Below are 2,280 nucleotides of genomic sequence, written 5' to 3' on the forward strand. Positions count from 1 at the left end.
TTTCCGTTGTGAGATGGGACATGGAGTCAAGAGAATTCTATAAAATGGAACAGCTAGACTAGTGAATGTAGCATCAGGCAACAAAGGGAACAGGTCTCAAACATAGTGGAAAGCAGGATTCATAGCCTAGGTTCTCTGAGCCCTACATACATTCCATGGCAACTCTCATGCCCACATGCATACAAATGCATACACACAAATGCACACACACACACACACACACACACACACACACACACACACACACACTGTTTATATGCATGTCTATCTCTCTCCTCCCTCTCTCTCTAACACAAATACATATACACACATTCTCTGTTTGTATGTGTCTATCTGTCTTTCCTCCCTGTCTCTTTAATACACACACACACACACACACACACACACACACACACAGAGAGAGAGAGAGAGAGAGAGAGAGAGAGAGTCTTGAAAAACAGAATTTTGGTTATTTTACATAAAACCACATAAAAACAGTAGGGTCTCAGAATGACTATATACTGAGCAGCAAAGTTTCTCTTAATTGGGGCAACTTTTACTAAGTACAGCACCTTAGGTCTACTGAAGATGACACTTTGTGAAACTGAGCTACCAGTTTGTGAAGTCTATTATACCTTTTGGGTATCTCTGTCCCAAAGGTCCCAATGGTGTGGTTTTCCCAGGGTTATCAATGTAAAGTCTAAAATATCTTGAAATGACTTCCTAAATTCATTTTCTCTTTTACTATTTTTAAAACTTTGATTTTTCTTTTTTTTAAAAGTGAATTTAAATGCACTTTATTTTTAGACAACCCCATGACATGCTTTTTCTTTAAAAACAAACAAACAATGCCACCACTCCAAATAAATCACGGTCAAAATAAAAGCTCGAGATGACATCAGTCCCATTTGTCCTAAGTCCTGGTGTTGTATGAATGGTAAGCAGGAGCCAATTACAGTGACAGGTGATATAGATCCAATTTGTTAACATTTTTCCATCTCTAAACCATCCTTAAGGAAAATCATGAATGGAGTCACACCATCTTCACGGTAGTCCAGGAGAGCAACCATACCATCTGGATTCCTGTTTTTACCAATAAAAAACTGGTAGTCAATGAAATTAGCAAGGATGTGCTTAATTTGCTCTGCAGCTCCAGTCATAAAAGGCTTTACTCTTTCTGGTTTCTGTCCTTCAAGTTTGCCTTTGAATGATTTCATGTAGTCTTTAATGTACTTTTTGTAGGCCTTTTTTTTGTGTGTGTGTGAAGCTGGTTTCTTTTAAGTTCATGACAATGTCAACATCAGTGACTACTGTGCTTTCGGTACCTTCGCCCTCCAGACCTTCAGTGGAAGCATTTCCACCAATAAGAGAGTCATCGATGGCACCCTCTGTTCTACTGATCATCTTGCCCCCCACCTCCAGGCACAGCCTGTCTGCAATCTCCCACATCGTATCAGAGAACATATCAGAGAACAGCTCGCCATGGCTGATGAGGTCCCAGTAGATGATCATGGTAACAGTTGGGGACAGCAGCGCTAGTCTGACAGGGCAGAGTGAGCACCAGGCAGCATCACCAAGCAGCTGTGCCCCATGGTGGAACAGACACAGCAGAGATCCACAACCCTACAAGTTCTATCTTTCTTTTCCCTCATTACGTCTTTCAATCTTATCTGCTCACTCCCTTCCTAACTGACCTTCTCATTCTCATCTTCCCCTCCAGTCCACCCATAAAACCTATTCTATCCCCCTACCCCAGGGAGATTCATGTATACCCCTTAGCCCCGTCTCTATGCTAACCTTTCAGGGTCTACAGATTGTAGCTTGCTTATCATTTATTTAATGGCTAATATCCACTCTCACCAAGAGATAGGTCATCTAGCCAAAGCTAAACAGAGAATTGCTAGAGATAGTAGACATTATAAACTAAGTGTCTCTAAAAGATATTTACAGAACATTTCATCCAAACACACACACCCAAACACCACCCCCCGCCCCCCACACATACATTGCATTTTTCTTTGCACCTCATGGAATGTTCTCCAAAATTGATCACATACACAAACACAAAGCAAACCTTGAAAGATACTAGAGAATCACAGTAAATTCCCTCATCCTATCTGACTGCCATGGATTGAAGTTGGATATCAACAAAAAAAGAAACAACAAATTCATGAAAACAGAACAACTTTGTACCGAATGAAACATGGGTCAAGATAGAAATTAAGAAAGAAATCAAAGACTTTTGAGAACTAAATGAAAATGAATACACATTGAAAGAACCTAGTGGGGAAACCCCCACTC

At 40.5% G+C, this 2,280-nt stretch overlaps 1 pseudogene; it reads right to left on the reverse strand.

Annotated features, from left to right (window-relative positions):
- Positions 1 to 954: 954 nt before the first annotated feature.
- On the reverse strand, positions 955 to 1,491 carry LOC110293719 (translationally-controlled tumor protein-like; annotated as a pseudogene).
- Positions 1,492 to 2,280: the final 789 nt, after the last annotated feature.

The sequence above is a fragment of the Mus caroli genome, unplaced genomic scaffold, assembly GCF_978045245.1.
Source record: "Mus caroli unplaced genomic scaffold, Mus_caroli_1 scaffold_6, whole genome shotgun sequence".
NCBI classification, from domain to species: domain Eukaryota; kingdom Metazoa; phylum Chordata; class Mammalia; order Rodentia; family Muridae; genus Mus; species Mus caroli.